The sequence below is a fragment of the Struthio camelus genome, chromosome 2 (assembly GCF_040807025.1).
Source record: "Struthio camelus isolate bStrCam1 chromosome 2, bStrCam1.hap1, whole genome shotgun sequence".
Classification (NCBI taxonomy): Eukaryota; Metazoa; Chordata; class Aves; order Struthioniformes; family Struthionidae; genus Struthio; species Struthio camelus.
This window is the reverse complement of record NC_090943.1, coordinates 69,564,153-69,579,582: the sequence shown is the minus strand read 5'-3', so window position 1 is coordinate 69,579,582 and position 15,430 is coordinate 69,564,153. Positions and strand designations below refer to the sequence as shown.

The following is a 15,430-nucleotide window of genomic DNA, read 5'->3' as shown; positions in this document are numbered from 1 at the left end:
GCTAAGGGAGAAGTAACGGCACCATCTAGAGTCTCACTGTTGTCTTCCTAGATCATGTCTCTTGTACCTTCTCCAACAAGGCAATGGAAACAAGTAAAACTGTTCTTTTCAACCCGCCTGAAAAAACTTTCTCCTGTTTGCTTTCAGCAAGTGCCCAGAAGTGTATTCAGTGTCTCTAAAATATACATTCAAAGAACAAGAAGAAATGCGCTCCTGAAGTCGTTGTCTAACTGACCTGTGACAGTTTCAGACAGCCTGGAGAACTGGTGAAGTGCAAGGGAACCCACAGGCTTTCTTGGCAAACAAAAAGAAACCAAAGCTGCCTCTCTGTGCTGAATGACTGCTGCCTGAATTTGTATGGCCTTAATTCAGGTGCAATCAAAAATATGGGCAATGCTAAGTCTACAATGCTCCAGTACAAAGTAGAAGCACAGAGCTACAGCTGCATAGTAGTTGGAGATTACAGTAGGTGCCCAAGAGGAGCAAACATGTTGAATATGCGGACAGGTGACCTCTTGTCAGCAAACAAGGTTTTTAAATCTTATCTTTAATACTCTTGGCAAGTAGTGCAATAAAATGAAATAGGGACTGTGAAAAATGGAAAGAAAATCATTTATAAAAATTTTTCTTATGATTTTCAGATACTGCTGAATTATCCAAATCCTCTATCTGAAGGATTTCAAACTATTTTTTTTTTCAGCATCTGCTGAGCAAGTCACATGCAGCATTTCGCTTTACATTGGTAAAGGAAATATGGGTTCCAGGAAGCTCTTAGTTCATTATCTGAACAAACATCACAAGTAGATCTGGGTTTCTAGTGCTGGCCCTTCAGACTTCATTATAACCATGATAAATGGGGCAAAACCATTTCTGTATAGCTTGACAACAGAACAAGTGAGTCACAGTAATTGTATGCAACAATACCATATCACAGCAACAAAAATCGGATGAGTAATCTTGTAGCTTGCCTTCAGGCAGCTGTCTGGCTGATCTCGCATATCCAACTACAACAAAATGTCAGTGTTTTAATACCTTTGACATTTCTTTAGCTTCAAGAGGCAGTAATGAATCTTTCTTGGCTGCTTACTAAAAGATGATTGTATCAGAATAAGCAGGTAATGCTTCTTATCTGAAAAGACAATACTGGAAATCTTTTTCATTGAATTTAAGAGTAACCAGCATCAAATAAAACCCTAGTTAATTAACTGAAGTCATCAAACAACCCTCAAATGGACTTAGTATCGAGTAACAACTAAAGATTTTTCTGAGGTATTTAGATGGCATTTGGGCATTAAATTCTGCCTTTTGTATGTCTCAAGAAATGTATGATCGCACAAAGGTTATCTGTAATGCAAAAAAAGGAGCAAGGCAATGCTCAAGTCCTAGTAAACAAGTTAGTCTGGCTATGTCTCACAAGAGTGTGTGGGCCAGATGCCAGCTGCCATAAGTTGGCACAACTCTATTCATCTCATGGCCTGCACAATACCATTTAAGAAATGGGAGCAAGCAAAGCCTAGTAAAAATTATCATATTTCATCAAGTTTCTGAAGGGCTAAGTTAGAGAGCTAAGCTGCAAAGTAAAGAAAGATGATGCCTGAGATTATATTAAGCTTTCATTAAGTGAATGGCTAGCCATGCTTATGCAGATGCTTCCTCTCTTTAAAAATGTGGATGCTATTCTGTACTTATATAAATATGTTGCACTACAGATCTGTATAAAGTGAGCTCCAGAGAGCAACCTTAGTCTTCAAAGAGAACTGGCAGATGCCACCCTTGGAATGCAATGTGGGATGACAATAGGGGTTCATTCATCCAAATAGATAGGGCAGCTACAGGAGGACAAAGTTTATGTGACTACTGCAAGACAGCAGCTTTGAAAGGCTTTTCATTTGAAGCTGGCTGTGCAAAGTGCAGCAATGCTGAGGAGAGAATAGAAAAACCAGGCTACACTGAGAGGTGGTTGTGTGGGTCTGTTCCACTTTGCCAAGCAGATGTTTGGTTATTCTGCTGCTTCTGCACTGCTTGGTTCAGGTGATGGGGTGTCTGCTCGCTTTGGGTATCAGAGAGCGTAAGATGCATGTTGACACTGTGCTGCTCAAGGCACCATAGAGAACATGGGCCACTTCCCAAGCTATTTTCATGTTTTCTGCAGCCTGAGAAAGGACTCTTCACAAAAGCTGACCAACCAAGTCCCCAGGCCAAAGCAATGCAGCTGAGTTAGCACAGGGCTATATGAGATCTTGCACTGCGCCCACGTGTCTGATATATCCTCCTTCTTGTGGATCTGCCAGTCTGGTCAGTATTAACTTGGGAAGGAAGGTTGCTTCACCATAAAGAAGTTACCTAAAAGTACAAGAGCAGTAAAGAAATAGGAGCTTGATAAAGAAACGAACCTATAACCTCTTCTTATCTAGTCACTCCAGCATCCTCAACTTCACCACAGCTGTCCCACTGAACCTCTTCAAAGTTTGTGAGAAATACTGTTTCACACTGGTAAAAATGTCAGATGGTGATAGTTTTTCCTCCTGGGGTTAAGTTTCTTAGCTGGCAGACTTAGCACCGTGTGGGAGGTGCGGTGAGGTTTCGAGTGTGTCCCATATGCTATTCTTCCTCTGTAACCACCAAGATCTGCAAAGCTGGCTGAAAATAAAGTGAACAGCAACTCTTCTCCTGCTAGGGACTGCTTATTGCCATTCAGATACCACGTTGCTGTGTGAAGGTGCTGTTCTTTCAGAACTTACTTGGTCCTGCTCATTTTTCTGAAGACTGTCGATATGTTCATTTTAGGAGGATTAAGAACAAACACACACTGCATGCAGAGCTTAATTTTTGTCAGGTGAATCATCTTTTGGTGGTTATCTCTACAAGTGGACAGGTTTCAGCCTGGCTCTTGCCCTGCAGGAGGCTCTGTCCTGTGCTGAAACACAATTGCCTGCAAGGTTGCTATGTAGTCCCTGTTGCATTTTTTGGTGACCAGATGACTTGAGCTAAAGAGTTGGTAACTGTTTTGGAGGGAAAAGGGAAGCCCATGGACAGATGAAGCTTTAAGGTCCTGGCTCACTAAAGCAGGGAGGCATGTTCATGTGCTGCCGTTGGTACTGAAGCACCATCTTCTCTTAAGGCCTCACTTAAGGGCTTGGCTGACTATGAAACAGTTGGATAGGCTCTTCTTTTTTTACCTGCTTTGCTTCCAAGAGCTCAAAAAAAAAAAAAAAAAGAAACTATTTCACATGCTGGCTAATTTCTGAGAAGAACAATTTTTTCCTTTCAGGTTGCCTTTGGTTATTGCTTATGGTCTGAAAATTAAACACTTGCAAAGCTGAGAAGGCAGCTATCCAAATCTTTGGTTGAAAAGTTAGTGCAACAGTTCATTTAAAGTTAAAATTTGAACAATTGAATAGATTAGCTTAATTTTTTTCAGAGACAACATGTAATAATGTAGTAATTTTCTGCAAGGAAAAGTGTTTTTATTACTCTTTTGAAAGCAACTTTTCGAATGAAAAATAATTGCATTTCATATCACTAACTCTCCGATATGGTTTAATAGGGGGATGCTTTTAATTAAGAGAAGTCCGTATGTTAATAGTCTTGGTTAAAGGGACCTTTAAATAGTTTATCTGCCTGGCTATGTTCTGTCCTAAAACTCTGCAGAGGAAAATGTCTTTTATGTTGAATTTAAATGCTTATTATCTCTTTGAACTCTGTCAGTCCTGTTATTCGAAATATTATTCTTTCCTGTCAGCATACGGAGTCAGCTCACCAAGAGATTTTGGTAATGTCGTTCTCCAGGGAAATTCTACTGGCAGGTTTGAACCTTGAACAAGCAGCTGGGGGTAATATTTTGAAGATCGTTATGATCTGTCTCTTTATGCTGTGAGCCCTACAGCAGGGACTCATGAGATTCATGTAGTTGTACCGCCTAGAACAGTGAAGGCTTGATCTCATTTGGAGACCTCATATTACAGTAATTACCAATAGCTTACAGAGTACAACCTCAGTTCAAGACACTACTCCTACGGTACCTACCTCAGTAGTAAAGTGGGGGAAAAAGAGGGAGGCAGGATGGGCAAATTATTTCATTAAAAAGTATTGAGATGTGAATGTGAGTAATTGGAAATTTTTAATAAGTCCCCTAGTTTTTTATGACTTGCATGATTGCTTGCATGATTGCTATGTTAATAAAAGAAAGTAGAAAGTAAAGTTATGTGAAAAAAGCAAAGCTGTGAGCAATTGCAGTTGCTTTAAATATCCTGTGGACCCACATGCAAGTGCATTCATAATTTTTCTTTTTGCTCACCTGCAACATAATGCAGGCATCCAACAGTGTCATGCTACATAAGCAGCTCCCCTGAAGGATGCCGGGCCCCAGGTGCCTGCGTTCGTTACCAAACCAGCAGCACTGCTTGCCTGTCATGCCAGAGAAAGAAATGAACTTGGTCAGTGCTAACAAATGATATGGTCTTCTGTGACTGAGCTGCACATCCAATGCTGAATTGCGGAGGTTTACAGGACTGATCCATAAACACGAGTTGACGTGAGCAAATGGGAACTCTTATTAAATAGCGCACAAGGCTGAAGACTCATCCTTCTGCACGCATCCCAAATGTTTAGCAAATGCTTTCCTCTTGGAAAGTGGAGAAGCAAAAGTGCTTTGAATGTGGTAGAGAAAGCATTCAAATACATATGCAAGTATTGCACAGTGGAGGTTTTGCTGGCGTGTTTCTTATGCTGGAAGGTTACACACATGGCTGTTTCTGTTGGCCAAGCAGTGCACCCAGTCAGAGAAAACTGGGCGAGCTGCTGCTTGTCAGGGCCAGAAGAGGATTTTCTGCCTGAGTAATCTAGCAGCAGGAGAGGAGCGGGGAGCCTTGCAGGGGAGAAACAGCAAGGCCTGGAGAGGAAACCTGGGTTAGGAGGAAGTCACGAGAGTTTACAGAGAATAGCCAGCCCCCTGCTTCACATCCTCTGTCAGCCTCCTGTTGGGGTCAGATACTAGCCAGCCTGTCAAACCCTTCTCATAAGGGAAAAGGCTAGAATAAAAAAAGCGTAAGGAGAACAGATGCCTAATGACAAGGGACAACCAAGGAAGAGAAAGGAGAAGAGGTGTGAGGGGCAAGTGCTCAAACAGGGATCAAGGGGACACCATAAGTGTGTGTGTGTGTGTGTATATATATATATATGCATATATATATATATTTGATCCTGCTTATATATACTGATGCTTTTTGCAATTGTCAGCCCAGTCCCTGTTGTCCATGCAGGTGCCTGTCAGGCTTATGGGCAACTATCTTGCAGACTGTTTTATTTGCAAGCTCTATAATAGTACTCCTCTGCAAACCGCAGCAGGATAATTGTCTCCACCAAAATCACAGCGCTGTGGGAGACATGGAAGAACTCTTCTTCCCCAGTAGATGAAATACCAATGCTACATCTCAAGCGTTCACAATTCTCCTGGCTGAGTTATGAGAAGTGTTACTAGGTCCATTATTTAACAGAATTGGGAACTTAAAGTAAAAATAGGATTCTACAAATAGTCTGTGTCTTTGAGCCATAGTTCTGAAGGTCAATTTTATAAATAAAGGGTAATGGCTGAAAGGGTGCACATGAGTTTGAAAAAGTGGATAAATAAGCCTTTGACAGCTGCCCAAAAAGTGGGGATCAAATACAAGAGAAGATAAAAATAAGCATTGCTTGACTGTTTCATTCTTTGCAAGCTGACAAAAGGGACAGGTTCTGTGGGAGAACTAATGTGTGTTTGTGTCACTGAAAGTTGAGTCACAATGTGTACATGGAGCGGGTGCAGGGGCTGGGGCAGCTACAGGCAACCTTAACTTCAGCATGTACTGATTTTCAGAGAAGAGCTGGTCAGAAACAGGAATTTCTGTTCTACTGGGAAAAAAAAAGGATGTTTTGAAAACTTTCTTCAGATGTGGAATGAAAAGTAAAAAACTACACAAAGCATCAAAATTCAATTTTCTAATGATGCTAAGCTATTGATGATAGCAGACAAAATAAATATGGATATAGTGAAAATAATTTTATGTTTGTGTTTGAGTGAAATGCTGGAATCAAAAGAAAGCACCAATTCCCTAAACAAAATAAGAAAACTGAAACCCTTTGTTTTGATTTTCCCTTTGAAAATATCATCAATATAGATATTTTTCTTTCTGAGAAACTTGAGGTTTTTTGCTTTATGTTGTTTTAGCAAATATAAATCCTTCTAAAAATACTTCAACTAAACATTGAGACACTTCATGAGAAGTGTTATTTAATGTGGATGGAAAGAGTTGTGCTTCTTGGCAAGCAATATTGCCATACAACTTTAACCCCATCGGTGAGGGACTGACTGGAGCTGGGAACATAAAAGCATCCACTCCCTGCCTAACACTTAATGTAGTATGAGCAAGCTCTTAGGGATGTCCAGAACAAAACTGAGATGGCAGATTGAAATATCTGTCATGCAGCAAATACCAGCTAAACTGCCTTTTTCAGTGTTTGAAGTCAGGGTTTGTGCATTTCTGCTGTGCTGGGGGGAAAACAGACCTTGCCCCAGCATTTTCCGAGTGTGGTGGGGTTGCTGGGTGCCAGCACAGAAACACTGCTATTACCCAAAATTAGTGGCAAGATAGTCTCATATTAGTGCTTTCTTGCTATCCCCAGCACTATTTTGAGGGCATTGGCATAGGTTAATATTTTAAAATAGGAGGGAGAGGGCTCTGTGCATGTGTAATGAAAAATGGATATCAGAACTGTAGTTTAGATTTTTTTCCCGAGTGCCAGATTGATGTCTGGATTTTTTCCCTGTTGTCCTTTTTCCCTATTGATGAATACCGTTTCTAGTAAACGCTGTAAAGAACGTTTTTCTATCTCAAATTGGCATAGCAACAGCACCAGAACAAAACTCAAGAGGATCAAGTTAAAAACATACTGAAATGGCTTCAGAATTCATAATCTGCTGTTATTTATTTGAAGTGTAAGAGAAAAGATTATGGCATAGCATATACCTTAGCTGCCTGAAACCTTTGCTCTGTGCACATGTCGACAGTCAAATAAAGATAAGCCAGTTAAATACCTGTTTTTTAATTAGGTTTATCATTGTAAGCATCTGAATGAAAAACATTGAAGTAACCTTAGGATATATTCAGTGGCTGCATAGTAGAAACAGAAAGACATTAGATTTATGCTATTTGTTGCTGGTATCACAAAGATTTTAATAAGAAAATCTCAGCCATTTATCAAACCAGTAATATTTTTGGTTAGTAGAAACAAGATAAGTAACTGTTATGAGAGATCCTTTTTCAAGGAGGCAACTTTTCCTCTATCAGCCCTCAGGTATGATGATCTTATCCGCACGCTAATTGGTATATGTGTTTCTAAATCTTGGCCATTACACCGTGTTTTATTCTATTCAATAATACTGTGTTTTATACCACTCCATCTCTGGCGAAGCTATGTCAAACTCTAGCTTCACTGGCATCGTGAGAAGTACAACCCTGATTTAGCTAATGTAAATAGTAACGCCAATTTGAGTAAATTGAAATATTTAAAATATCTTTTTTAAAATCTAGTTTACAAACATTTCATAACAGTATATCAAGATTTACAAGGTTTCTTGCCATTATTATGCCATTAATGGAGCTATGGGATCTTTCTCGTGCCAGAGTAAACTGTTGAATGTTTAGTTCGCTCCTGCATCGAAGGTTCAGACTTGCACATCACGGATGTTAACAAAACCTGCAATGAGGCTTTTTGGAGGCTTAGCTGTTCTCTATGAGTACATTTCTTTCTGGTACCAAAAGCCTGCAGTATAACTGACTTTTACTTATTTTAAATACTAACGAAAGAGCAGATGACTTTTAAGTCGGTAAATGTACTTATGCACCTGACTCTCTCTGACTTCCAAATGAATATAGACAATGAATACAGAAGTATCTTTAGATAATGACATGTAAAGAGAGAAGCTTGGGGCAAAGGCAAAAACTTGGACTATAATTTCCCTTCAGTGTTGTGTAAATCACCCTGCTACTTGAGAATCTTTTACCTTGTTACTGCGTAAATATAGAGAAGTTTGAGTGTTAGTTTCAGTCCTATGAATGTCTATCTTGATTTATCTGTATGTCTTGCTAAATCTGTTCCCCTATTTGCTGATAGCTTTCACGAGTGAGTTAATACATGCTCAGTGAGTGAATACGACGGAGGGAAGCAAGAATACGTAGGGATGACTCTTTCGTTCCTTAAGTCGCATAGAATAGCTCTCAGATTTAATCTTTAGGCTCCAAGCTTGCTGTGGGCCACTAGCCTTCCTGGGTCGTGTCCCCTCGGTTCCCTTTCCTGCTGGCTCCTGGAGAATAGTCCAATTTCGGGGCTTGCTGGAGCTCTCAGCAGGAGCCTCTCGGGCCACCTGGTGGTATTTCGGTCACCGAGTGCCTCTCTGTGGCTAACCAGTGCTATTGCCGAAAGCCCAGCTGGTTCCTGTTATTTGACTAGCACGGCTGTAAACTGCTAGCTATGCCCCCACGATTGGGAAGATCTCTAGTGGCTCTCTAAGATCTCTATGTGGCTTTTTCCTGAAATAAGACGTTTCGAGAGAGGGAGGTGATGACCGCTAGGGTCGTCCAAAATGTTCCCCAGCTGCCTGTCCCTTCATATGCAGTGCCACCTATGTGTGCAGGGGCTGTGTCCCGGGGAACATACATCTTTTCCTCTTTTTTTTCCTCTTCCCCTCTTCTCCTCCCCTGCCCCTCAAAGCTATGCCTGTAACACTAATAAAATGCAATATCTCATTTGTAGATGCGAAGGAGCACGTCTCGGCCTGTTTGGAAGTGAATTTTAAAAATGTACAGGCAAGGAGCTGGTCATACATACGCGTGGAGCTCAGCAGGGCTTTGGGAGCTCTGGGCCACGCAGCTCCCAGGCGCTGAGGAAGGCAGCGGGAAGCAGGAGGGGACCGCCGCGCTCGGGCTGCGACGGCTCCTTTCTGCTGGGGGCCAACATTGATGCAGGAAGAAGGAAACTCGCCAGCCCGAGGAATTCTTCCCGAGGTTGTTTACAGCAAAGCGTCCCTTCCTGTGGCTTTTGTCCCTGGTTTCCTTGGCAGGAACCGCATCAGTTAGGATGTGCAAAAAACGACTTTACTGCAGAGAAGCAAGCTAGAGCGAAAAACTTACTTTCCTTAAAGATAAGTGTACTGTTGTTTATTTTTTATTTTTAATTTAGACTCAGAGCTGTTGGGGCTGGGGGAAGGCAGCCTCCATCATGTAGAAGTTAGAGAACTCTTATTGTAACTCTTTGGATGGTTCTCATGAGAGAATGGGGTTTTTTTTATTATTATTCTTATTTCTGAGTTCCTAACTAATTAGGATGAAATGACATTGTCTCACATGGAATTAATTGAATTCTGCCAGTACTACTTAAACTCTTTAAAACATTCCTACCTAAATGAGCTCTTTTGCTAATACAAGCTGAATTTGCAGCTCTCCAGGCCAATTTTGCACAATAAGTAAATGGTATTTATGCATGGGGAGGCCTCAGAGTAATGCCCTCTATTGCAAGTTCTAATAAAAGGCTGCTCTGTTTTGGCTCCTTATTAGAATAACACTATAAATAGCCTCTTTGTAACAGGGGCTTTTTAAAAATGTGAAAAGTTTTGCTCCAAAACCTCCTGGTGCACATTGTGCCACCATCTGGCAGATCTGGCTTTCAGGGTAAATTTACCTCCCAGCATTTCATTCATGCTGGGCTGGCTGAGAATGCCAGGGAGGTAAAAATGCAGTTTTTGGAGAAAAGAAATAGGCTGCCTGATGTAAACTAACACAGAAAAACTGCACGGTTTTAATATATCTTGGGAAGGTTACAGCGCGCTTACTGAAGCAAAACCTAGGCTGATTTAGTGTCTAAGACTGCTGGATTAGTCTTCAGATTAGCGTATGTTATGCTTCTGAAAGAAAACTTAAAAACATCGCTTTTTTTTCTACACTAGATTAATTTTACAGAAAGAGTGCTGTTGTGAGCAGTATTGGCTGCAGAGGTATGCTCTTGGAGCAAGACCAGACACCTAAGTCAGTGTAGGCAGGAAAGCAAAGATTTACCACTTTTGACAGAAGACAATCTAATGATCTGCTGCAGTTTTTATTTGAATTATTAATAACTTATTCAGAGTTCACATTTTCTTTCCTTTCTCCAAAAGATGCAAAGCAGTGACAAGCCTCCAAAAAGCTCACTCATCTATTTGTTTAACAGCTTTCAGAAATACCACACACCTTTTTCTTCCATGGTGCCCCTGTTCTTCTAAGACTTAACACTTGGTTTTTATTTTTCTGACAGAAGATATTCTTAACGAATTGGTGTTTGACATTTCTTCCTCTGTCAATCAGTTTTATGCAACATCTTGAAAAAGCTCTGATGGCAAGAAATTCCTAGCATATTTTCTTCAATACCTTTTTCTGAGTAACTAGCACAGCAGTGATTCTGTACAGTCATAGGTAGGTAGCTAGAGCACCACATGTGTGACTATTTTCTTAAAGAAATTGTGGTGACTTCTTAATTTCTAAAACCTGTGTTGTTGCTTAATAGAAGAATTACACTCTAAGCTAAGTTACTAGTATAGTAAAGTTATTCACTGTATTGAACTATGAACAGGACAAGATTATGGTAAAGGTTTAAAAAAATGCATACAAGTTATGGATTCTGGTTCAGATTATTACAGTTATTGTAATAAAACTGCTGTCTTATGAGACAGCATATCAGTTATTTCTGATAGAAATAACTGGGAGCACTAAACTTTAGGGAGCTGTTTTTAACCAGGTGTGTATACACTGAGCAGGGGAGTAACAACTCAACCAGCTTCTACTTTTTGGGACGAATTGGTATTTGGGGGAATAGCAGTAAGCTATCAAGAGCTGAGTAAGGAAGCTGAGCCTTTTATGAGGGCTATCAAATGGAGAAAATCTGCTAGATTATGTACAGAGGTGGTAAAGCAATAGATAGACTTCTGGTGCAGGCAAGAGCTGGTTTAATGACCCACAGAAATAGAGGGGAAACTTGTTTGGCAAAGGTGGTCCCAAGAGTGAATGCAAAGGACCACTGCATTAGGAGTTTCTCTAATTTAATGGTCTATATCATCTTGTAACTTTAGCTTACAAGGTGCAGCTTTACTGGGAGTGAAAAGTCAAGAACGACTTCAGATCTCTTCTTTGTTTACCTCCTCTGTTACTTTCTGCCTCACGCACCTCCAACTGCAGTATGAGAAACTCCAAGCTGATGCACAGCGCTTCAGCTTCTCTTATGCTCTCCCAAAGCCACAGGCAAGCCACTAAGCGTAGGCACAAGTTTGTGTGTGTGCATAACAGCCTTACATCGCTCGCCTTTCCTCAGTCAAGTCTTCCTCTTATGTGACCAGTGGGTTTTTATTCCCCTTCTCTCTCCAATATCAGTTACACCCACTCCTGCACAATGCAATTGGAAACTCTGTGCCAAGACTTTTTCTGAGAGTCTGTTGATGTAAACTATATCTCACTCCCAAAGCTTTAATTCCTAGTCCAAAAATACCACCAAAAATACCACCAATGTGCCTCCAGGGGGAAAGGTGTATTTTTGAGACCCAGGAGAAGAGGCAGGACAAGCCTCAGGGGGTGACAGGGGACAGTTCCAGTCGCCAGTTCTGGAAGCAACTGACAGGCAGAGAGCTAGCACCAGAGAGCTGCCCAGGAGAAGGAAATGCTCTAACAGCGTAGGGAATCGGACTGCTGGAGTTCCCTTGAGGCAGAACAGCGATGGCCCAAGAAGCGGTGGAAATGACTAGATGTCTGACTCACCAAAAGTAAGAGGACTCCCACTGTTAGAGTAATTGATGCCTTCCAATACACAGTTCCTACAAGGCTGTATGTGTATTTTCTGTCTAAGAAAGGTGTTACCAGGAGGTACAAGCTGCAAAATAAGACATTCGGAAAGCTTGGGAGTTCTAGGACTAAGGCTGCTCATGCAACTGCAGTTTGGTCTCCTTGTGCTACGGCTTTTTCATGGCAGCCTTAATTCCTTGATCTTGTAGGGATTTTCCCTATAGAACTGCCTCCCTATAGCTGCCTCATGGGCAGTACCATTAGTTGTAGCGTAGATCTTCCTGTTTGCTGGAAACACTGCTATGCCTGTTCTCTGTGAGAAAACTAAGGGCACTCATTAGTGCTCTGGCAGTCTGAATATAACGTCGCTTCCTATAAGCAACTCATTTTTGCAATAGGGGCAGCCTTCAGGCAAACGGGAAACATTTCAGCAAAGAATATTAGGAAAAAAATGTCAGGAGTTATTTTAATTTTTATTTTAAAGGATTTAATAGGAGGTAGGCATACACAATAGGGTTAATCTCTTTGCTATATCTTTAGCTTAAGAAAGTCAGCACAGCTCCACTATAATCGCAGATGGCGTCTGAGCTGTCAGAATTAAAATGATAGGTGTCATGTAAGTACAAGCAATACATGATAAATATTCTAAGTGTTTACTATTACTATGAAACGTTGCTTGCATCAAAGTGCTGTAAAGCTTGTTTCCAAGGAGGGAAAAAACAGCGTGCAGCTGACAGCTGTTCTCTTGCTGAGCAAATGCTTCTTCGCAGGCATTACAACAGTCGGACAGCTATCTTGAAAAGGAGACGGGGCCTTCATCAGCATCGATTATTGCCAGAAAGAATAAGCTGCAGCATTATTTTCCTGTTAGTCTGATTTACAAGACTGTTTTTTTATTGTTTGTTTTCCACAGGCATGGTTAAGTTTGCCAAGCTCACTGAGGTGGGAAGAGACTCATTAGTTTGTATTTGAGTTTGGTGGTGTTCTCCTACAGCATTTTTATAAATGCTTCTGTGGAACATGTTGAATTTGCATGTGATCTAAATTGCTTTTGCACAGTCTCCTTTATTTTCCCCTCCTATCGGGCTGTTTCTTTACTTGGAGTGAGGAATAGCATGCTACTCCACTAGACTAAAGTCCAGTGATGTGAGTTAATGTCCTCTACTGGATGCAGCCGAGAACACTTCAATATCATGAGCAATTGTTCAAAGAGCATGAACTTATCCCTAATGCAGCCTAGATCTTGGGAAGGCACTGTGTCCCATTGAAAATCACCAATACTAAAAAATAAAATATTTAAATTACGAGTTATTTTAATTTTCAGAATACCGCCACATGTTGTGTGCTCTTCTGATTTCCTCCTTGATGTTTTGCTGAGTTTTCTTTCGGACACTTTTAGAGGAGGAAGCATAATCACACATAGCAATATAAAAAAAGAAAGTGCAGTTATAACTGGAAGATGGCATTCCCACCCCTACCGAAAAGCCACTTCGGTAAACAGGGAGGGCTGAAAGGTCATTGCTTTGTGATTAACTCCCAGATGCCTCAATAAATAATGATGCAATAAATAGTGCAGATGTATCCTTAACTTCTAGCTATGTAGTCCACTGTCAAATTATAACAATCTGAGCAAGGCTTTGGTGGCACAAGCCAGGATTTGCTCCCCCCCCCCGCCCCAAACCAGTTCTGCCACGGTTTGAACATACATGTATTGCTGCAATTACACTGCAGTGCATAAAGCAAGAATATGCAATTGGACAGCAAACGCTTACTAGCTGTTTGGTTTTACCTGAAATGAACGCAAGTCGTGCCGTGCCTCCAGTCCCATCTTAGAAGCCATTAAAGAGAAAGATAAGTTTCACCCAGCGATTACCGCATGCGACTTTATCAAGTCCTCTCGAAGCATGTGCTGCAAGGCTTGGCTGAAGCAGGGCCGCCCCAGAGGCTGGGGGTGTTTTGGTGCCGAGCGGTGCGCGGGCCGGCGGGACAAGGCTGCCCAACAGCGCTGCGGCAGCCGCAGGGCGCTCCGGCAGGGCGGGCTGTCACGTGCGGCTCGGTTTTTTTGGGTTAGGGCTGGAGAAAAGCTAATGAAGATGTCACCCTGGGGACCCGCGCAGAGCTCCTTGGGCTGGGGGGACAGCGCTGCGCGTGGAGGGTTCGCCGGGCTCGGCGCTTGCGTGGGGACACACGTGCGCCTCACGTGTGCACACACCTCCCCTACACACCTGCTTCACCCCCACACAACCTCCTGCATCTTCCTTGCAGGCCCACACCCCACGCAACCGGCCCCCCAACACGCGTCCCTCGCACACCCGCGCCCCTCACGCCTGCCCGGGCCTCCCGCCAACGCACCATTCCCCAGGCCTGTTGCACCCACGTGCACACCACACCCGCACACACCTCCTTTGCACACTCACACAACCCCCTCACACACCCACACCTCACACAACCCCCCCCACAGCCCCTTGCACCCCCGCTTGCACACCTACACCTCACACAACCCCACACAGCCCCTCACACCCCCTCGCACACCCACACCTCACACAACCCCACACAGCCCCTCACACTCCTCTCACACCCACACCTCACACAAGCCCTCCACAGCCCCTCACACACTCTTGCACAACCACACCTCACACAACCCCCCAACCCCACACCTCCTCGCACATCTACACCTCACACACCCACACCTCACAACCCCCCACAACCCGTCACACACCCACATCTCACACAGCCTCCCAGCTCTCACACTCCCTCCACAGCCCCTCACATCCCCTTGCACACCCACACCTCATACAACCCCCATAGCCCCTCGCACACCCACACCTCACATACCCCCCACAGCCCCTCGCATTTCCTCACACAGCCCCTCACACCCCCTCGCACACCCACATCTCACACAACCCCCACAGCCCCTCACACCTCCTCACACACCCACACCTCACACAACCCCCACAGCCCCTCACACCTCCTCACACACCCACACCTCACACAACCCCCACAGCCCCTCACACCCCTCTCACACCCACACCTCACACAACCCCCACAGCCCCTCACACCCCTCTCACACCCACATCTCATACAGCCCCACACAGCCCCTCACACCCCTCTCACACCCACACCTCACACAACCCCCACAGCCCCTCACACCCCTCTCACACCCACACCTCACACAACCCCCACAGCCCCTCACACACCTCTCACACCCACATCTCACACAGCCCCACACAGCCCCTCACACCCCTCTCACACCCACACCTCACACAGCCCCACACAGCCCCTCACACCCCTCTCACACCCACACCTCACACAGCCCCACACAGCCCCTCACACCCCTCTCACACCCACACCTCACACAACCCCCACAGCCCCTCACACCCCTTGCACACCCACACCTCACACAGCCCCACACAGCCCCTCACACCCCTCTCACACCCACACCTCACACAACCCCCCCAGCCCCTCACACCCCTCGCACACCCACACCTCACACAACCCCCACAGCCCGACACACCTCGTACACCCACACCTCACACAACCCCCCCAGCCCCTCACACCCCTCTCACACCCACACCTCACACAACCCCTAGCCC

General features: G+C 43.6%; 1 long non-coding RNA gene across 2 annotated transcripts in view; it reads right to left on the bottom strand.

Annotated features, from left to right (window-relative positions):
• Positions 1 to 13,964, bottom strand: part of LOC138066383 (uncharacterized) — a 48,976-nt gene extending 35,012 nt beyond the window's left edge. The window contains exons 1-2 of one of the 2 annotated variants that reach the window (XR_011139811.1): positions 13,627 to 13,964; positions 4,298 to 4,407 (exon numbers count right to left, since the gene is read on the bottom strand). This is a non-coding gene — a long non-coding RNA (uncharacterized lncRNA). The remainder of the gene's footprint in view (positions 1 to 4,297; positions 4,408 to 13,626) is intronic. The other variant, XR_011139812.1, reaches the window with a different exon arrangement.
• Positions 13,965 to 15,430: the final 1,466 nt, after the last annotated feature.